Below are 22361 nucleotides of genomic sequence, written 5' to 3' on the forward strand. Positions count from 1 at the left end.
GTTAGCATTGGTACTAGGTATTTTCAATTCTTCTGGCAACTAAAAAAAAATAAATAGTTCCTTTAAACTGTCACTGGTGTTATAAAAATACTCACTATTATAAGGTTCGAGGATACTTTTCAAGCTTTCTACTATATTAGATATTCATTTTATAGTTAATAAATGCTGTTTAGCTCTTTGCTTGATCCAGGAACATTTTTACCTTTAGGGTTTAGAAACACAGTATGAAGTCATAATTATAGTAAGCTTCCTGCAGAATATAGATATATATTGAAATAGGAAGCATAAAATCATCTGATTTTCTTCTTCTGTGCAATTTTTTGTGCTTATAAATGTCTGTATTGTTGATATATATCACATAACAAGTAATGTTTCCTTTATTATAGTTTATAAAGAACAGTTATTTTTCAAAATACATAGGATTTTGCACGTATAGCAAACTTTAAAATACATCCAGTACATTAATGCAGCAGTAGGCTTGTTTCTTTCTTTTCTCTATAATAATAGCAACATATACATAGGAAGAATAGTGGATTATTTTCTAAAGAGTGTGTGATGTTGAGAAAGAAGATTTTGCATGATACAGGATGTTCATTGTAACAGATACTTCTGTCAATGTTTTACTGTGACTTAGAACTTTTTCTTCAGTGACATCTTTAATCATTTAAACATTTGTACAACAGCTGTATTTGGCTTGCTCTGTCAATTCTGAAGCAAGTAAAATTAGTAATTTCCTTTCCTTTTAAGATACTATTCAGTGAAGGTCTGATTCTGAAAACACAAGTATTTCATTTTAGTCCATTGAACTGTTTCTTTAGATAAACTCTGTGAGTTAGATCTTAAACCCTCTGCATTATCAGGGAAGTGATAATGAACAGTGGAAATGCATTCCACACTTGCATCAACTATTTCTGGTAAAGAAAAATGTAGTTGAATAATACAGCACATAAGCACAACACATTCCTGTACTTGGAATGCCTCAAGCTATCTTGATTCAAGATCCAGCAAAAACTTTGAAAGGCCTGCAAAATCAAAACACAAACCAAATGGGTCTTAACTTTTGTTGTTTAAACATAAATAGACACAGAAGGAATATTTATCTGACAAAAAAATTCAGTAGATCGGCATCTGTGCTTTTCTTACATCAGGCTGAAAAAATGGAAAAGGCATAATGTTTTTCAAAAATGAAAAGCTCTACAAATCCATATGTATGGAAATACTGATTTCAAAATGATATGCCATTTCATGTTAGCATTTTTAATTTTTCACTTGTCATAAGAAATTGTACTTATATCTGTGTATCTGTTTTTCTCAGTGAAAATTTGCAACACTAATTTTGTTGGGGTTTTCTTGTGACAGGGAAATATTTTGTTCTATATGTTTTAATTAGATCTGTTGTAGCTGCCCCAATATTTATTGGCTTTCATAGGTCAGTCTTTAATTAGACGCTCTCTAAAGGGCCATCCTTAAGAAAACATATCGTATAGCCTTGTATTACTGGTGCTGAACAGCAGTTCTTACCAGGTCTATGGTAGACATCAGCTTTCATTGTTATTCCGTCCCTTAATTCTTCTTTGTATTCAATAAAAAGAAGGCTTCTATTCTGCTGAGTGCTTTATAGATACCAGAAGTACTTCCTACAACAAAAACCTTGAAGAGGCCCTCAAAAGACATGTGGGCAAGGAGCAGAACTGAGTATTAATATCCTTATTAAATAGATAAGGACTTGCGGAACAAAGAAACTGCCCAAAGCTATACTGGCAAAAGAAGAGTTCAGAATTGAACCCAAATGTCCTTATTCTTAGTTCATCATTGCCCCCACAAGGTTGCTCTTCATTTGGGGGTTGTTTTTTTTTTTGTTGTTGTTTTCTTTTTATTGGGGGGGGTGGGTTTTTTTTTATTAATGACTTTCATTTGGACTTTTAAGTTTTTACTAGTTGAAATATGTGTAAAAGGAAATTCCTGGTGCAGTTGTCCTAAATTTCTTTTTTTTTTTTCTTTCCTGAGCCATTCTGTTTTAATGTAACCATAAATTTTGCAATTACTTTGCTACACAGGGAAAGTATATGCTAGATGAAACACAAAATGACTAAATAGAAATATTCTAATCATGCCATACAGGCTCTGTGGGATGTATAAGTGTATCTGTTTATGCTGACAGGGTTTAGGCATAGCTGTGGGGCTATGTAAGGGTTTTGAGGGCTCTTGGTAAAATAATCGAATTGCAGCACAGAAAAAAATCCAGTTGACACAAGAAGGCTGGTGATTTGTTATTTAGAAGTCATTATGAATCCAGCACTTGTGGGAAAAAAAATGACACAAAAAATACGGTACCTAATAGCGATTCTTATTACCCCCAATATGCCTTCTCTGTCCAAGGCAGTCTTTCAGCTTTTGATCCTCTCTGTGAAAGAGGAAAAGCCGTTTTGTACAAAAACTACTTAGCTGCTAAAATGACATCTGAAGTTGGGGAAAAAATATCTGTCTTGGCATCTTAATACAAACCTAGGGAAATCTTGTACATGCTGAGAAGAGAAAAAAGCTTTTTGCAAATGTGCTAGAGTTTTGAACTGAGTTCTGCAGCAGAATATCCCAGAAGCTTAAAAGGTATCTGCCTCACTCTGGTTTGCTTCTACAGCTCCAGGTGTGACACACCTCTGGAAGGTACTTGCCTGATTCCCTAATGATACATTAGTGTAGAAGAGTATAAAAGTCCTATTGAAAGCAGTATGTCCACTGGAAACCTCACCTCATTTGTGTTTTAGTCCTGCGAAATGTTAAGATAATTTAAAATGCACCATACTGCATCAAGTACACTCTTATTTTTCCTGACATGAACTTTTTACTGGCTTATAATGAAAAAGGGTTAGAAAGTAGTGCTTTAGTCGATGCATACTCCATTATATTAATCAGTTACATAATTAGATTGAAGGCACTGTTCACCAAAGCACAGAGCTCAGGGCAGCCGGGAGGATCCCCTACACTCTATTTGCATATGCAGTGATGATGCACAGGGTCTTTCCCAGCCTGCCTCAGCCCTCCATCCTAAACTAGATCTGTAAAAATCATAAAAGAGGTTCTGAAAGGCTTTTACAGTTAAGATGGCAATTTTTCCATGGAAACTTGGATGTTAAAATACATAAAAGTGTTTAATTTTGAACACATGCTGGCGTTTAAGAACTTAATATATCATATGGCCCCTAGTTCTTTTTTAAATAAGCAGGACTAAGGGATCCAAAGACCTTTGAGAACCTGAGCATAGGGTTTATAATATTTGTATATTTTTTACAACACGAATAGATCAGGAAAGTAAATCTGAAGATTATAGTAGGATAATCATTGAACTTTGACAGATAAGGAGGTTTTTAGTTGGCTGAGAAACACTGGGCAACCACTGTAATCCATGAATGTAAATAAAGAATTTCATACAAGGCAAGAGCATCCAAAACAAAAAGCCTGGAGAAAAGTTGACGAGCCAAAGAAATCAGTAAGCTTTGATGAAAAAAAGGGGTAAAAGATGTCTGGTACATCTCTATATGAGAAAACAGAGTGGGGGAATGCCTGCTCCAGTTTTCAGCCAAGCTAGACAGAAAGGAGTGGTGTGAGTAGAAAACAATGTGGCGTATGAGAATATAGATTGTGCCTTAATAGTTTGTTACTCTTTTAATGAGGATATTAATGCAGTACATATACTTGACTTCTGAAAATTTGGGACTTGTCATTTTATACATATGTCTTTAGATACTGAAAAGCATCACTTTCTCCTCTATGTGAAACTGTGATGTGTTTGATGAAAAAACTAAAACTTGACTTTGACGCATCCCAGACCCTAGCAAAACTGTCTCTAAAGTGAGATGTTGCTGACCTATGTTAGGAGTACCAGAAAATTTCCTTTAAGGGAAGTCTGATGCCTGAAAACAAAACCACTGAGCTTTTTGGGTGACAAAGCAGATGGCAAAACTGCTTATTAAGACCTGTGACTTACGTATTGTTGGAATTTTTTACTTTGTGCCTAAACCAAGATCTGGTTGAAAAGTTTTTGTTTGTGTATTCACAAGAAATGTAACTTTTCACTGAATATAGAAATCATACAAAATATTTAGCAGGAGAAGGTAGGATTTTGGAAGGGTTTTTAAAGCATTCTTGAAAGCGGCTCTTAATGGATGACTACAATGGCCCTCAGGACAATATTGTTCCTGTACTGTTGAACATAGTATTTGCTCTCGATCTCTATTAATCAAAGCTAGAAACTAAAGGTTTCCTCAGGAAGACTAATCCACTTCACTGACATCATAGCTATGTGGTTTGAGTTCCTGTGGTTTTGTTCCATAGCAAATAGTTTACGTTGCATTAAAATGCTCTGGAGCTTGGCACAGCTGAATGCATTCTCAGAATGCTGCACTCAGTATAAAGGGAACAGCATCTTTGATATTACTTTGTGCAATGGTCAGAGTGTTTCAATGCGTCATGTCACTGGAAACATCCTGAGTGTTCAATGTGATTGACCTTATAATATGGTTTTAATATCATTAGCGTATCAGAGCAGACTGAGGAAGGGTTGTTCTGTTACTTCTGCTCCTAATTGCTGTCCCTTAAATTCTGCATATGTTTGTGTGCCTTTTAGTGGAATTGTAAGTGATCACTGGTATCTTTGGATCTACTTGTGTCCCCACCCTGAAAACCATGCTATGGATGCTTAGTGCAGAAGGGCCCACAAGCTATCTGCTCCATCCATTCATGCTCAGCACAAAATAATTCCAGTCTTTCTCGCTGAATTTTAGTAAGCTAGTAAAAGACCAAAAGTCTGCAGTGTTTCACAAGAGAAGATAGATCAAAAGCATAACTAAAGCCTTATACTCCTTTTTCAGAGGGAAAAAAAAAAAAAAACCCAAAAAAAAAGCCATTAAGTAGACCTTCCCTAATGTTACACAGAGAATCCTACAATAGTTTTGCTTATTATGTCTCCAGATTAATTTGTGATCTCTAGTCTGGCTTTCAGTAGATTTACTGGATACATGAAGAAGGCACACCAAATGGGCATCACAGAGATTTTAACATCAGTAACACTAGCACTCCCTACCTCACAACCTGTTCCTACCCACACCCCTTCTCTGGATACTCACTTGGAGGTTCAGCATCCCTTTGCAGAAGTCAGGTCATGCATGAAGAGAGAAACAAACTTTTTGGACCCCTGCAGGTTAAGCACAGGAGTAGTACAGTGTGATTATGATGCAAACAGACAGGATCAATAAGATATTTCCTTCATAAAACTGAAGAGACTATCTATAGAATATTTAGGGTTGGAAAGGACCTTAAGATCATCTAGTTCCAACCCCCCTGCCATGGGCAGGGACACCTCACACTAAACCATGCCACCCAAGGCTTCATCCAGCCTGACCTTGAACACCTCCAGGGATGGAGCATTCACAGCTTCCCTGGGCAACCCATTCCAGTCAGTGCCTCACCACCCTAACAGGAAAGAATTTCTTCCTTATATCCAGTCTAAACTTCCCCTGTTTAAGTGTGAACCCATTACCCCTTGTCCTGTCACTACAGTCCGTAATGAAGAGTCCATCCCCAGCATCCCTATAGGCCCCCTTCAGATACTGGAAGGCTGCTATGAGGTCTCCATGCAGCCTTCTCTTCTCCAGGCTGAACAGCCCCAGCTTTCTCAGCCTATCTTCATACGGGAGGTGCTCCAGTCCCCTGATCATCCTCGTGGTCCTCCTCTGGACTTGTTCCAGATATACCTTAAGAATCAGGTGGCATGTCCTCCTTGCCCACACATTTCTAGATGCCTGCACAGACACATCTGCACCTAACACTTTTTTGTCTAGTCCTAGTCCATGTGGGCACACATCATTAACCCCTAGGACAGTGTATCTGGGTATATCCATCCACTGCATGAGTGTAGGAACCTCTCACCCCTTTGTTGCATGCCCCTCCTATAAAACACACAGCTGTGGGGACACTTCCTGTCCTGCCACTCCAGAGACCTGATCTCCCAGTTCCCTGTGGCATATGGATGACTCCTCAGACTTTGGTCACACTGCAAAGAGCAGATTCCTCTACTGCATAAATGATGTGTGCACAAATGTCTTCCAGGTAATTGAACGAAACAGCCAGCATAGCCCCATGGACCACGACCATGTCCCACTTTCTCATTTGGTCTATGATCTCTGTCAGTGTGATCTTGTGAGCTGTATCTATCATAGGTTCTCCTTGCTCCTCAGTGCAAAACCAAAGCCTTTGGTACAGAACTCAACTTTCATCCATGTTTAGTATATGGTGACTGCTACTGCTTTTAGAAACAAGTCCCAATGAAATGAGCTGAGATGCTTTAGATAGCTGTTTCTGTAAGGAAACTGCAACCAGGTAGGACTTTTCCACTTCAGCTGCTTGGTTTGCTTTATGCTTTGGGTGTGAAAGACAGTGGTTTGCACATGAATGCACCTGCGTCCTCTGTGCCAGGGTAAGAGCTAGCATCCTACTTGGAATTATTACAGCTGGTGTGAATGGAAGAGGAGCCAGGAAATCAGCACTTAAGTCCCCATAGTCCCAGCTCCCCATATGGCTGGGCCAAAGCTGCTGTCTGCTTTGTGCTTCTTTTTCTTCTGATGTAGAGGTATGAAGTCCCATCCTCTTTGCTGGGTAAAAGCTGCTGGGTTCTCCTGGAAATCAGGTTGCAACCACTGTGTGAGTTAGCTTCCAGATATGTTTGTCAGGGCTACTGAACCTTGCTTGTGTGTCCCAAGGTGAGGTTTAATCCATTAATGTTTGTGAAATCTATGTAAATGATCTGTATCATGCTGACAGGTCAAGTACTGCATTGCTCACTGGCTGCTCCTCCTGACAGTTTAAGATATATGCCAAGCAATGTCTATGCTTTCAGACGATGTTTGCTGATGTTGTTTGGCTGGCTTAACCCTCTCAGGATCTGGCCCCACTTTTTCTAGGTTACTGATTGGGTGATACGGCACAAATATGTAAGGCTGCTGCTTTCTCTCATAACGTAGAAAACAGTAATTCTATTGATATTAACTTGTGCAGCACTATGAGCTCAGAAGAAACCTCCTGGATCTGCAATTCAGGCCCTGAAGGACACATGCAAAGCAGTGAGGTTGGACGGAGGGCAGTGTTCTGCTTCGTTGTGAGCAGGAGGCAGCATCAGAAGCTGCTTCTGCAAAGCCGTTGGCAGAATTTGGCCCTGCTGCACCACAGGAGCTTCAGGTGCTCAGAACAGATGGGAGGCTCAGCATGAGGCCCTCCAAGAACCCTACCAAAGAGAAGAGTGTCTTGAAATTTGGGAGCCTTTTTGCCCTGTGCTTATCACATAGATTATCTATGCTATTATCAGTTATTGCTATCAGGGCCTGACACTGGTATATACTGTACAAATGGTAAGAGAAGCAGAATTTAGAATTCTAGAGAATTAAATTCTAAGTGAATGCAACTTCTGTAACTAACTCTGCAAGCACACAGAAAAACAAAGGTGTCCAAAAGGTAACTAGTTTCACTGGCTGCTTTACCAAATACCTGGTCCCAGTTATCAGCATTACTTGTGGATTTTTATGTTCATTTTTGGTATGAATGATTAATACATTCATTATCTTTAATGCTTTTTACAGTGATGATCATTTGCCACTGATCTTTCCTCATGTCTCTGTAGGTGTATCTGTATTTATCCTTAAATACCTAAGCTAGAAAGCAATGCTGCAGCATGAGGCAGGGGCTGTTATTGCCACAAGATATTACTAAATGAGAATAAGACAGCCAAAAGAAAGGGACTTTCTGTGAATCTTCATTGTCACACAGACCTCTTCTTTGAGGCTACTGGAGGTGATACTTTACTATGTGGCCATTTTCAGAGACTAACACAGAGATATAGGGTCAGTCCATATGCTAACAATTTGGGAGACAAAATTATGAAAGAATTTTTTTTTTTTTTCTGTCACTATTGCTTTTCTGGGCAACTTTTGCTTTCAAAGCCTAATCCAGAACCTGGCAGACTCAGCAAAAATTGTGCCCCTGATTTCTTCCATAGCTGGATCACACTACCAGCTGGTTTCTTCACCACCACCAGTACAAGCTGCTGCGGTATAAAATATAAAGTGGCTTTGCACTTTATTTCTTTAGCTGAAATTTTCTTTACGTTCTTCTGCTTCAGACATTTATCTGTCACATATGTAGGCTTCAGCAAATGTACAGGGCATGCAGATCTCCACTGGTATTAGCAGATCTGCTTCACAGCTGAACTGACTAAACACATCTTGTTTAGTTTCACTCAAACAGCCTGTTTGTCAGCCACAAAACTCTGTGAAAATGATTGACAATGAAAGGACTGATTTCTTATTCCCCCTCATAAAAATAACTGTATCTCTATTTAGGGTGTTTATTTACACATGTGGTGAACAACCTGTGTAAATGTACCCAGCTGTCATAGATCTAGCCAGATTAAGCAATAGGCAGAGCAAAGATGGCGAGGTGTGGGCTTCAGGGTACATAGAATCATAGAATAGTTAGGGTTGGAAAGGACCTTAAGATCATCTAGTTCCAGCCGCCGCGCTATGGGCAGGGACACCTCACACTAAACCATGTCACCCAAGGCTCTGTCCAACCTGGCCTTGAACACCGCCAGGGATGGAGCATTCACAACTTCCCTGGGCAACCCATTCCAGTGCCTCACCACCCTTACAGCAAAGAATTTCTTCCTTATATCCAATCTAAACTTCCCCTGTTTAAATTTTAACCTGTTACCCCTTGTTCTACCATTACAGTCCCCGATGAACAGTCCTGCCCCAGCATCCTTATAGGCTCCCTTGAGATACTGGAATGCTGCTGGCAGGACTGTGGCTGTGGTTTCAGGTAGCTGTTCCCCTTATGGGGTGCAGGCCCTCATATTTTCCAGGAGACTTCTGCTTCCAACTGGCTATGTTGGAGCAACCTTGGGCATGGTTATGCGTGCAGCAGTCCTGTCTGCAACAGAGATACAGCTGATGTCAGTTATAAATGACTGCAAACTGGAACCGAAGGAAACTGTTTTTTGGGAGTTTTTCAATACCTTGTTTACAGTGCTGTTAAAAAAATAATGTGTAAAATTATAACAAAATAATGAAGACCAAACATCTGTAAATCTTCCTTTGATGAGATGCCTAGTAATAACCTAGTATTTACAGTTTTGACAGCAAAAAGACACAGGGAAAAAATGCAAAATTGTCATTTGCAAGAAGTCAGGAATGAGAAAACAGGAGGAAGATAACAGAGACTTGTGCTAACAGAGGGATTATAGCTCTTGAGAAAGGGAAATGCACCATCTATAAAGAGCAGTCATTTTTGCAAATCCCTGCCTTTGTGCTTAGCAATTACCACCTGGCAACAGTGAGGGAAAGGTAGCCCATGTAGTGCTTTGACAGGGTGGAAATCCTGTGCTTTAACAAAATGTTTGGTAGCTCTGCACAACACCTTCCCAGCAGCACATACGTGAGGAGAGAGTCCTCATGAGCAGGGAGGAGGAGATATAGTTTCTCAAAGCCAGGATTGTTTGTGCTAACCAGCTTCCCAACTGCAACAGGTGTCTTTGTGCTCCCGTAGGTGCCCCTCGGTATCCCAGAGGCCATTAAGTCCCCAGTTGGTGCTTTGGCCACTCAGCCTTCCTTCCTGTGGCAGACAACAGTGCACAGCAAAAACGTTATTGCAAGTGTGGTGTGGAAGAGTTTGTTCCTAACTGGTTATGAAGGGTATGGAGAGTGGCACAGGCATCGTGCTGGTAGAGCATGGTGTACATGCAGGTGTCTATGAGAAAGCCATTCTGTCCTTTATTTGCAAATACCTGTGTGTGGTGGAGTGGTGTGTATTTGTAAGTCATGCACATTTTCTTCTCAGTAATGCTTACTTTAGCCCTAGGGAGAGCGCAGAAATTGTAGCTGTGACCAGAACAGATGACTTTGTAGGAGGAGAGAAGTGACCCAGCCTCACTGGCAGATTTTTGTGAAGGGTTTCCCAAGGCCAGCCTGCAGCAGCGCATCATTATAGAGGTGCTTTTGACATTTGTAGTCCAAGAAGCAGCAGTACTGAAAGTAAAACACTGCCAGTGGCTTTCCATAAAAAGCCTGATTCTTGTACTATTTGTGGGGATTTGAATGCAACTGTGTTGTACAACCATAAGCTTTGTCTTGAAAGGACTCCACCAGCCTACATTTGTTTTCCTTTCCCCTCTGAACACAGTGAGCTGCAGCAGTGATGGTTTGCTCTGCAAGCTACCTGCAACCACTCCTGGACAGTGAGCAGCTCCTACTTTGGCTTGCACCCTCCAAGCAAGCTCTGGTGAAGAAAACTAGAGAAAGGAAGAAGGAATTGGGAACAACTGTAATAAAGTCATGAACTTGGGAAGACAGACTCTGGAGTCCTCTGAATGTTTTCTTTCAGAAATAAACCAAAAATGCATCCTGGCCAAACCTTAGCTTCCTGAAAAATTGACAGAATTAATTTCTTTTCCATAATATAGATTATCCTTTTGGAAAAATAACTGGAGTCTTACTAACCCATGCAGAATAGATTGTCCAGTTTTCTACGGCTGCTGCCATAGGTCCTAGCCTAATTATGCGTATGAAGTGTAGGCAAGTGTAATTATGATACAGGCAGATTTATTTGTCCTCAGACAGGTTTTCAAATAACAAAAGAATATAAATATTGGATGTATGGAAAGAAAATGTCCATTATTAAAATCAATCCACAAGCTTGTACCATAAAAAAATCTCTCTTTAACACAGCTGTCAGCCCCACTGGGATTTTAAATTCAAGTTTATCTAGTGTAACTCTCTATTTAAAAAGAAAAGTCAGAAGCACTGAACTTTTATCTTTGGTATTTAAAATACAGGAAGCTAATATAATTGGTGTACTAATGCAGAGTTATGAGCTTTTAGGTTCTTCAGTTTTTGGCAAAGAAAGGTTAAATCTTTTGATTCATGTAGTAAGTCTTTTCCCTCTATAAACTTGCCATATGCTTTCTCTTTAGGAAAAAAAAATAACCAACAACTTCATCCCTTCCTCTTCTCTGGACCATTTGATGTGGCTTTTTGGTTTGTAACTTTCACTTGAGAGTTGGCTGTATTTCAGTTACTAGTCACTGTGCAGACTTTCTGTGTAAATTAGTGGAGTGTATGTGGCATCTGGAGATCTAAGGAATTGAAAAGTATGGTTCAAATGTCAGACTACAACTTGAAAGGCTTCCGGAGATGTGGAGCCAGGTCTGTGGCCTGACTGAGGCAGCGCCCATGCTAAACTCAACAGAAAAAGCCCCTGGGTGACAAAATTATGTTCTCTGTTGGATCCGTGGCATGTGCAACATGGCTTCCAGCTTCAGCATAAAAAAAAAGTAGTTTACAGGGTGACACAAATTCCCAAGCCTGTGAGAACAAGGGCTAGATATGTTACCTGTGTCAGTGGTGCTTAAGAGAAACTAAGGACTGGTAAGATAAGCAGGGTGGAACTTAGCTTGAGTTCTGAAGTTAGACAGACTTGTGTGAATGCAGATAACCACCTGGGAAGTCTCTGGAGAAAAATTACTTCAAACAAAGGGAAACCTTTGAAAGGTTGCTTTTGTATCAAGAAAAAATGGAGACAAATTTAGTGTAAAGATTTTTTTTCTGAGCTGTGCACATTTTGTCATTTTATTTTGGTTTTTTTTTGCCATTTTTTGGAGTCTGTAAAGCCACAGAGCAATTGCTAGTGTTTAGTGACCTCCTGCCCGAGAGTGTAGGGCCTGCGTGTGTGTCTTCTTTGGCTGGCACTTGTACACTGCATAATCTAAGATGACACTGACCCTTGCAGCCTTATGAGGATAATATTTTCAGCAGGATGAATTGTTCTTGAATGTTTTCTTCAATGTACTGTGTTACGTGGCCAAACATTTTCTTCATCATTTTGAGCGTATGTCCTACATTTCCTCTCTGCTGTTTTTGTTGCATGGTTTTGATCATAGCTAACAGCAAAAGTCAAAAGACATTTTAGTGTTTCTATTCCTATGTTTCTGTTAGGCTGAATTAAATTGTTGGTGCTGCAAAGTGACTTGTTAAAAAGCTTATGCTGCAGGACTTGAACCAGTATAAACTGAAGCTAAGCTGCATCAGTTTAAATTGATGGTCCAGAGAGAAAATGTGGTCCAAAGAATAGGGTACTGATCTCGAAACGTGAGCAAAAGAGTTTGGTTAGCTGGAGCTTCAGTGTTCAGCTTTATGAATTTAGGTAAAGTTTTTCACCTTGCTCTGCTTCAGGTTTTGTGGATGGGTGGTAAAGTGACATTATTTTAAAGCACTTCGCACAGTCAGTTTTACATTCAAGTAGTCTTATTCCTGTCACATCTAACATTAATCAGTACAACTGCCTGTTTAATTTACATTACAGATAGGTTCTGAAATCATAATATCTAGGAATGCTGTGGTATCATTGAATGGATTAATTATGTTTACCAGTGTCTGTGAGTATTTGCTAGAAATTATCATTTTTCAGTCCAAAATTAAACCAGCACTAAATTTGCCCATCAAGCCACCTTCCATTTCTTTCCTACATAGTAAAGCAAATCCAGAAGTTTTCTTAGAGTATGAACAATTCCAATCAGAAGTTTCAAGTTAACCTAAACTAATACTTTGTTCAGTCTTCTAAATTACCCCTCAAATGACCTTTGGAGAAGTTTGGCCCAAGTGTCTTTTTATTTTATTTTTTTCAATCCCATCTATATGACTCATGCAGCATCTTCATTACTTTTTCCTATCTACCAGAATTTCCTTAAAAGCCTTGAACTGGCAATACCTGAATATCTCTGGTATGTTAGGGTTCATTTCCCCATTTTGCTTTGTGAGGAAAGTCCTTCCTCTCACCTGAGCATGAAGAACATTGTTCTACTGCAGGGCTGCATCTTCTGTGGGTTTTAGATGTTCCATGGCCACAAGCTTGCTTTATTTGTCCTGGTATGCTCATTTTCCCCAGTCTTCTCACCCTGGCACCCCTTGATGTTGATGTCGCCTTACAGCATGAAAGAGGAAGAAATGGGTAAATATCTTCCTAGAGGACCACTTGGCTTTAAAAATACACGTAGAGCTAAATGGATGGTTTACAAATGTGAGCAAATATCTTAGTGGTCTTACAGGGATGGAGTCACAGCTGCTAGAATAAAAACCAGGTCTGTGTGAAAATGCAGAATATCTTGGGCAACACTTCGCTACAGATAAACACTTCATTTTGAAAATTAAGTTGAAATGAACATTATCAACCTACTGTTTCTAGGCATATTGCTATTCATTTACTTAACACACCTGTTCAGTAGGACTCAGTGGTCTCCCTGTCTGTTACAAGGACTATGGGACTTTTCCAATGACCAGTTTTGCATAATCCAGACACTAGGAATATTTTATTTATTATTATCAGCATCTTTATTGCAAGCAATATTTTTTAAGAATTATTTATGTGTTAAAAAAAATAATCAAGGTTAAATCTGGCTCTGTTTTCTGGGGGCAGAAATCCAGTTTAACTTTCCTTTTAACAGTAACTTTACTCAAGGTTTTGTGAACGGAATTTGGCTTGGTGTCTGCAGAAGAAAAATGTAGCAAAATATACACTCCTTTCTCTAAATCCTGAAGAAATGTTACCCATATGCTACTGAACAGTCTTAATATAAGAAAGCAGTGAAATATTTTCAGTTTTGTGACTATGTTCTTGGTCTTATTCATATTTTATATAGGCATTGTTTTAAATTACTGGCACTACATAAGAGTATGTCAAGATGCATCATATAAACAGATGCAATTTACCATGACCTTGAGGCAACATGACGTGTATGTTGTATTACATTAGCTATCAAAATATGTTCTTTATATAGTACAGTACCCACTGTACTATATAGAGAAAGAGATAGAACATGGGTTGTTGGGCATACTGTACAGAGTTGGAAGACATATGCAAGTAACATCTCCATATCTATAGCCACATTATTAGTATCTTTTAAAAGAGACTAGTAATAAGCAATAGGAGAAAAAATTAATCCAAAAGACTTTGCTTCATTGTGAAGGTGACATCCTTTGCTGAAAAACTGAAAAGTCATCAGGAAACATGTAACTGGGAGAGTTACTGAGCACTGGAACAGGTTGCACAGGGAGCTTGTGAAGTCTCCCTCCTTAGAATTATAGAATCATAGAACAGTTAGGGTTGGAAAGGATCTTAAGATCATCAAGTTCCAACCCCCCTGCCACGGGCAGGGACACCTCACACTAAACTATCTCACCCAAGGCTCTGTCCAACCTGGCCTTGAACACTGCCAGGGATGGAGCATTCACAACCTCCCGGGGCAACCTATTCCAGTGCCTCACCACCCTAACAGGTGGTTATATCCAATATCCAGTCTGAACTTCCCCTGTTTAAGTTTTAACCCATTACACCTTGTCCTATCACTAGAGTGCCTAATGAAGAGTCCCTCCCCATCATCTTTAAGGCCCCCTTCAGATACTGGAAGGCTGCTATGAGGTCTCCATGCAGCCTTCTCTTCTCCAGTGTGAACAGCCCCAAATTTCTCGGCCTGTCTTCATATGGGAGGTGATCCAGTCCCCTGACCATTCTCACGGCCCTCCTCTGGATTTGTTCCAACAGATCCATGTCTTTTTTATGTTGAGGACACCAGAACTGCACACAATACTCCAGGTGAGGTCTCACAAGAGCAGAGTAAAGGGGCAGGATCACCTCATTTGACCTGCTGGTCACACTCCTTTTGATGCAACCCTGGATATGGTTGGCTTTCTGGGCTGCAAGCGCACACTGCGGTCTCATGTCCTTGGAGACAGTGAAAAGCTGTCTGGACATGGTTTGGGCAACTGGCTCTAGGTGACCTTAACTGAGCAAGAGGGTTGGACCAGTTGACCTCCAGAAGTCCCTTCCAGCCTCAAACAGTCTGTGATTCTGTGATATCCACAACTCCCATCAGCAAGCACTTGTATAGCAATTTGACAGTGCACAGGGGTTAGGAAATCCAGTTCTTCCCATGTTCCTTTCTTTATTGCCCAACCTCACGGCCTTGCCAGAGTGTTTGGTGAGTTAATCATGGCTTTTCCCCATATGCCTCTCCTCTGCTGTGCCACAGAGCTCTACCCTGAGCCCTGAAGAAATGTGACACCTCACTTTCATGTTTTCCCAGATACCTTACTCCATGCACAACCAGCTTGTTTCCCCAGGAGCATGGGACCTGCGCAGTTGACCTGCTGCTTCTCTCCATGCTGTGCTTGCTCTGAGCACAAGCAAGAGGGGCAGCTGCTCCCATGGATCAAGGGCCTGGCTCTCCTGGCTGTGCCCTGTTTGTACAAATTGACCTTCAGCAGCTCACTTCAACCTTCTGTTCTTCCCCACTCCCCTTCCCATGCTTCGTACTGTTATAATTTTGTAAGCTGCTTGGTCTAGGTATCATTCTCACTATCTGTGTCTGGTTTCTAGCCCAGACGTCAGCAGGGGTTGCCGCATGCTGCTGCAATATAAATGACTAATGATGATGATAAAAGGTGTGGGAGTTGGTTGCCTGGAGTGTTATCCTACTTTGATAACTTTGTTTTAGAAGCTAGCTTCTTCCTCAAATTATCTGTTATTTTATCTTATTAGGTCTAATATTCTAAAAGTGGCAAGGGATTTTTGGATGCCTTTTTTGGAGTGTTCATCTTAGGACTTTGAAAGAGGCTTTGAAATTGTCAGAGGTTGGATGGTGTTGCTGTGACAGTGCCAGTAGCCTTCAGCATGAGTTGCAGGTTATTGGCACTTTCAAAGAGTCAGCTGCAACTGTGTCCTAAAAGATGTGTTTGATAAGGAAGTGCTCTATTTTTAAATTTGGGCTGAAATAGGTAATAATTACATACAAAACAGTATGTGAAAAGAACATTATCAAGGTTGCACAGCTCAGCACTTGGAGCTAAGAAATGCTGAAAGTAAAATTGTCTCTGCTCCGTTAATTTGCCACCTTGCACAGGTGCATCAGTCACAGACTATTTTTGCCCAGGATCTCAGTCTCGCTTGGTGCACATAATAGATGGCACAGTTTGTGAGTTCAATACTTGATTTTCTTTTCACTGTTCAACGCATAGCTCAGACTCTGCTGTGAAGGCAAAATTATTTCCCGCTGGGACATTCCAGGCTGTTCCACTGTGCAGGTCCTTGCCACGTGCTAACACTGACTAATTTCCATTTACAGAACCTTAATAGCAACTCTGGGTATCATTGCTGCCTAGTACAGCTGGTAACCTAAGGCAAAAACCAGTAAGATTACAAGTATCCACAAATGTAGATGCCTGATGTAATTTTTTAGAGGACCAGACAGCACATGCTCCAGCTCCCACTGACTTCAGTTACAATGGCTAGTACTCATCACTTTCAAATATTCAAGCCTCCATGTTTAAGGCTCCCAGAAATGCAGAACAGGGAAACAGCTTTGAAAAGTGTGGTATGAATGTGTTGTCCTGTTCCAAGACTGCTGCTTGTTTTTCCAGACTCTCCTGCCACCTTTTAAATGCTGAAAAAAAGAAATTTTATATATATATATACACATAACATCCTACAAGCAAAAGCGTTTTTCTCTCTGATGGCAATGCATTGTGCTCTGACTGAAGCTGGAATCTGGTGGACAAAATAGTGCTTAGTCTGTCTGATAATGCATGAACAGAAGGAGGCTGAATTCACCCTGGCTCACTTTCAAGTGTGGTATTTTTGGTTCGTCTTTCAAATTAATTACAAAACAAACAAGCAATCAAACAAATAAAAGATTTCTTTTCTAAAAGCAAACTGAAAACCTTTTGGTATTCAAATTTTTATCTAGACAACCATCAATTTAATTTTGACCTAGTGCTACAAAGATGCTTCGAGCTCAGGGAGTAATTAAACAGGAAAATAATTACAAGAGAGAATTTCTTTTACAAAACTGATCATTTAAAAATAAATGTATTTTCAGATGCACAAGGCCTTCATCAGCACTTGTAACAAACTATCTCAGCTACAATAATATTGAGAATGCAGTTCTTGCTACTAAAGTGCAGATACATGAGTATTTCACAGAAAAGGTTGCCAGGTTTTTATAAGGATAAAACAACAATTGGTTTCCAAGTATCATTCCTAGAAACAGCAAAACTGTGTGATTTTTTTTCCTCAGAAAATATGTTCCCTGAGACAAATGGCTAGTATTTGTATAATTTCAGACTAAATAGTTATGATTTTTAAAAGTTCCAAAGAGCTAGAACACAGCTATCCACCATCAGAAAGTACCAGTTGGCTAGAATTATTTGCAGTTTTGCAGTGTCCACTAATATAACTGTAATTAATAATTAATTTTGGAATAAAGATATAGTTGCAACTAAAAGGGGAGACATTAGGCTTTCTATAGTGTTGTTGTACCCACAAACCAACAGCTCTTTTCTAGAGAAGTTCTGGTGTTATATGCCTCAGGCTTCTGGATGCTCTTCTAACAGATGTTTGGTTTTTGTATGGAGAGGTCACATCTGACACAGTTAGTTTCATCCATTACTGGCCAAATTATCTTCTGGTCTTGGCTGAATTTAGAAATGTTCTATACCAACAAATTAATACAGATTTGTGTCACTTTTCCGTCTCTTAATATTTCTTAAATGTCTTCTGAAGCAGCTCAGTTTCCATTCCAAGATGCAGTGGTGAGGGCAGATCTTCAAATTGCTTATGACTTAGGTTATGTGCCTTCTGGCACATAGCGAAGACCTGTCTTTCTCTGAGACTTGGATATTGTATCTTTTTCCTTTTACAGGGCTTCAACGTATTTTTGTTCCTAAAGGAGAACCCTGGAAATGCCCTTGAAACAGAAAATGAGGTGCTAAGATCTGAAATGATGGAAAGAGATACTTTCTCATCTCATTCTCTCACATAGCTGTTTCAGCTAATGCTATTTTTGTCTGGGCAAAAATGTGACTTTTACGGCTTTTAGCAGTTCGGGGACTATTATTTAATCTGAATATGCCAGAATCTAGGTCACTGTAAAGGTTCTTGATGATTCTGCTTTTTTAAGCTCAGGAAAGATAAGGTAGAATTGAAAGAATGTAAATCCCGGTGCACAGACTCCACATTAATACCAGAAGCCCAGAAAAGTTTTGTCTTTTGTTGCTTCAAAACCCCCTCGTATAGCTAGAAAAGGCAGAGAAAAAAGCAAGAAAAATAACCAAAAGCATGGAATGGCTTCTGTACAAGGAGACAACTCTTCAGACCTCAATTTTTTTTCAGGTTTGAAAAAAGGTTACTACAGGGATATGGTAAGAGACTTACAGCATTCTGGGTGGCCTGCAGTATAAAAGCCAGTTGCTCACTGTTTCCCAGATTACATAAATGAGAATTGAAGTAACAGGTTCAAATAACTACGTATCTTTTCAAATGTCTTTTAATTATCTTTTGAGGTCATTACTAGAAGACACGGTACAGAAAAAAAAACCAAACACAAAACAGCATGAATTCAAGTAGCAATTAGCCAAATTTAGAGAAAACAAATCTATGAAGTGGTATTGAACCCAAAGATGCTTCCTCTGGTGGAGAATGTCCTTGAGCTGCAGATTTCTGGACCCTAGTTCGGTATAGTGGGGTAAGCAGTATTGCAGTCACGCTGTGCACCTTTGGCTTGAGCTAACAGTAAGGGGGCACCTGGTCAGCTGGGCTGTGGTTTGGCTCCATTTAGCTACTTCTATGTCCATAACACGTGTCTGGTCTATACTGAACATCTTATAACACAGTTCTGGGAAATGTTCCCTGTGGCTAGCTCTTTCTGTTCCCACTGACAGTAAAGGAGCAGCGGTGAGACACAAAAGACCTGTTCAGGCTGATGTTTGGTTTCTTGTCTCCATTGCAGCTGCTGCTTCTGGGGCAGAAGCCCCTCAGGCTCTGCAGGACAAGGCTCAGAAGACACTTTATGAACAGGCAGCGTGAGAAATCTGTTCCCCATCATTGTATCCACAATATGAAAATCTCATCTTTCAGCACTAACCATTTGTTGCAGCAGAGCAGTAAATTGTCTGAAAATGGAGCATGCACAGTCAGTATTTTTTTAGAACCAGTGCCTTTGCACACAATGCAGAGGGATTCATGCGAAAAAAGTAAACATAGATCCTGTCATTCTTCCTCTCTTGCTGACAGACGGTATCAGGGGCTAACCTCAGGAAGAGTGGGAGGCTGGAAATGCTATTCTAACTCAAAAAGTCTGAAAAGAAATACAGAATAAAAGGAGGAAAATGGCAAGTGTGTGCTGCAGTACCAACTGAGAGTCAAACAGTTTTGCTTTTGAGCATTAGCACCAAGCAACCAAGCACAGTGCTGTGTATCAGGAAAATGGATTGTGAACACAAAACAGGCTTGTCTAGCCCAACCAGAATTACACTGAAATTTCACCACTGTTTGGACCTAGCCAGAAAATTAATCATATCTGGATTTGTGAAATTTGGATTTCTAATGGTAGATGCTTCCAGTTTGTTTTAAATAGACTGGTCATTTTAATTAATAGCAATTAATTCTTCATAGTGCATCTTGGACCAAGGGGAGAAGGGTAGGGATTAAATATGACCTATGTTTCAGTTAGGTTTGTTTCTATCACAAACTAGGACTCATTAAGCTTTATGAATCCTGACATATGGGAGACTGTGTAGGTGGAGGATACAAAGGCTGTGAATGAGTCTGTGGATAACACTGTCTGCATGGTTGCAGGTTAGGGAGAGTCTGTAGAGCCTGGATTTAAGGATCATCATCTTGCTACATGTCATAGCTTTGTTTCGAAGACAAGAGTACTTACATTCAAAACATCTGGTCTCTTTATAATAGAGCTTAGGTATCCTAAGCATTTCAGGGTTGTGCATGGTCCCAGACACATGCATAAGGAGAAGGACAGTAAAATGGCTGCAAGTTCTTTGCCTCCTCTGAGTTCTGAGGTGCCTGGGGGACAAAAACTGCTTCCAGAACAAGCTGGATCAGACCCGTGGTGGGAAGCAGGATGAGCCCTGTAATGCATTACTTATTTGAATTCTGCCCTCTCAGAATAAGCTCTTTGTTGCTGAGTGCTTTCCTTTATTTTAGAGGAGGTCTCATGCTGCTGAGACCTTTGGAAATATCCTGGCTGTAATGCTATAAATAGCATGTGTTTCCCACTGACTAAAACCTGCCAGCAGCAGGCTGATGTGGGTTTATATTCCTGCTTGAGGACTACATAAGTGCTTGTGTCCTCTCTCCACTGAGACATTTCTTTGCTTTAGGCACTGGTCTCTCTGCTTGCTGCTGGTGTGTGTTACTGAACCTGTCTCACATTCCTGATCTTTCTGATCTGGGTACCTTTCCTTGTCTCCCCTCTCCCCACTCTTATGGCAGGCTTTTGCTTTTTTCAGGTATCCTGATTCTACCAGGTATTAGTTTCTGCTTATTCTATTTCAATTCATCTGCTATTCATAGATACTGCACACTGTCTGTGCAAGCTGCTGTGTCTTTAGTGAAGCTTATTATGGCCCCAGAGCTTCTTTTGGCATTGTCTTGCATTTACATGGTGCCTTCCAGTTTCCTGACTCTAAAAATAAACACCAATGTGTGTCCCTGCACCCGCCAGTGCTTCTCTGAGCAGGATCTTAACTTATAGTTGACAACATAGTATGTTAGTACAGTTTAGGAGAGGATTTATCCAGTCAAAATGGTACAAGGATCGGGAGTCACACAGAAGTCAGAATATGGCAAAGTTGTCACAGAAGTAAAAATATGGCAATGTATTCATTAGAAATAGGACTGCTAATGAGCAGCTACATGTGAGCTTAGTCTGTCTTTGCCCCACAAAACATTAGCAGCAGTGCAGTATCCACCTAACTGCCCTGCTCAGCATCTTGCCTTGGGGGCTGGCCAGGACTTGAGCTGAGCACCCAACTTTGCCAGGTCTGTCCTTGCAGGAAAACAAGGTTAAAATAACTTGTTAGGAGTAAAGGAGCAAAATTCCACTTGGATGTGATGTGCAAGGACCCTTTCTTCCCTGCTTTGAAATAGAAGCACTTCTGTGAGATAAAAGGTGTCAGCTCCAGCATCTGAACTCACACTCCACTTTGTAAGATTTCTGTGCCCTCTTCAGTCTGATAATCAAAACAAGTTTCTGCTGTGTGTTTCTTATCCTTAGAGGGTGGAACTATCCTCAGAAAATTAAAGCTCTCTTATCTCTTAATGTGTCATCACAACTAATAGCCTGGGGACTGTAAACAAGTTTAAATATCAAAACAATTCGGCTGGTGATTGTCTGTTCTCATAGATTAAGAATACAAAATTTGTGCTTACTGATATTCAAGCTACATTTACTACAAGGAGCCAGATCCTCAGCTGGTGTAAACAGAGGTGGCTCAGCTGAACTTGGGGAATGGAGGCTGCTTTGTACCAGCTGAGCATCGGACCTGGGAGCCTTTCGGAAGTTTTTGTTCTTGTTTTTCAAAATGCCAGAATGGGGAGACGAGGATGAGTGCAGAGGGTACCTGGCAGAGCCCAGACCATGCTCCCCTCCTCTTATTTCCCCAGAGGCCTCTTTCTGCTGCGAGCACCCTCCACTCACAGCATCTTTGGGGAGCTCATAAATAATGACTTGGAAGAGAAGTGATTTAAGATTACAAAACTTTTTCAAGAGCAAGTCAAGGTACCAGCATATTCAAAAGCTGACAGATATATCAGGGCAGGCACTTCATGAGGGATGTGCTTTGTATCCTCAATGTGATAAACATACTGCAGTAAATTCACAAACATGCACTTTTGCTGCTGCCTTTCCCAAAGCTCTGCCACTAAACCATCATCTTTAGATCAGTCACTGCTCATGCTGAGAGCAGAGAGACGAATGGGATTATCTCCTTTTGCTAGAAATGTTTAGTCTAGTTCACTGGGCTGTTTGCAATGACAGTTGGGTGCAGAAGGTCCCACAGATCTGGGGACATGGTAGTGGGTGTATTTTATAGCACTGTTGGGTTTGAAATTTTTCATGTTAACATCTCTCTCTTTTGGAATTATTTGTGGGGCCTCACTTTTGTTATGGAACATTTCCTGTCATGGGCATAGGCTGGGCAGTTCTTCAAAGAATTCCACAGATAGATAAGAAACTGAGGCAGGGAGACTAAGTGGGTTTCTCGTACATATATAAAAAGTCAGCAATAGTGCAAGGAGGTGAATAGTGGAGGGAAGGTCCTAAGCACTGAAATGTCCTTTCCTCCTTTGTGCAAAGCAGAATATATGAAATACATATCTTTTCATTGATAGCTTCTGGAATACACATCTTTTCAAAAGGCTGTGTCATGGTTTAAGCCCAGCTGGTAACTCAGAACCACACAACTGCTTGCTCA

General features: G+C 40.4%; 1 protein-coding gene and 1 long non-coding RNA gene across 6 annotated transcripts in view; both read left to right on the forward strand.

The window, feature by feature from the left end:
- The window catches only part of TUNAR (TCL1 upstream neural differentiation-associated RNA), a 134111-nt gene that overhangs the window by 106752 nt on the left and 4998 nt on the right, over positions 1-22361 (forward strand). The window lies entirely within an intron of this gene.
- Positions 6598-10773, forward strand: LOC133209921 (uncharacterized). The gene is made up of 3 exons (XR_009724802.1): positions 6598-6755; positions 8909-8998; positions 10225-10773. It is a non-coding gene; the product is annotated as an uncharacterized LOC133209921 (long non-coding RNA).

Source organism: Neopsephotus bourkii, unplaced genomic scaffold (assembly GCF_033783945.1).
Source record: "Neopsephotus bourkii isolate Nb327-2 ecotype Australia unplaced genomic scaffold, CSIRO-AGI_Nbou_v1 NB_372, whole genome shotgun sequence".
Lineage (NCBI taxonomy): Eukaryota > Metazoa > Chordata > Aves > Psittaciformes > Psittacidae > Neopsephotus > Neopsephotus bourkii.